A 469-nucleotide genomic window follows, 5' to 3' on the forward strand; every position below is an offset into this window, starting at 1 on the left:
AATGTTGACTTGGCAAATTGATACTAAAATTACTACAAATTAAAGCTACCTAGGAAAAAAAAACCTAATAAACGTGACAAAATTGAACTTGCTTGAAATATTGACTTGGCAAAAAATAATATTCACGTTATAAAAATTATTTAAAACTGAAATAAATTTAAAAAGTTAAAACTAATAAAAAAAAGATAGGTTTTTGAATCTCAGTCAGACTGTATAAAGATTTAAAATCATACAGAATAGAATATAAATAGAATATATATAAATAGAAATATATAATACTAAAACTAAATTAAAATGACCAAAGCACAAAATTACAGAGACTTGCACCACAATTAAAATGAAAACTGAAAATGTTAAAATAAATTAAAACCGATAAAAATTACAAAAGCAAGGTTTTTGAATCTCAATCAGATTGTATTAATATCAGATATAAGATAGATATAAGATAGATAGATAGATAGATAGATAT

The sequence above is a fragment of the Garra rufa genome, chromosome 17, assembly GCF_049309525.1.
Source record: "Garra rufa chromosome 17, GarRuf1.0, whole genome shotgun sequence".
Taxonomy (NCBI): Eukaryota; Metazoa; Chordata; class Actinopteri; order Cypriniformes; family Cyprinidae; genus Garra; species Garra rufa.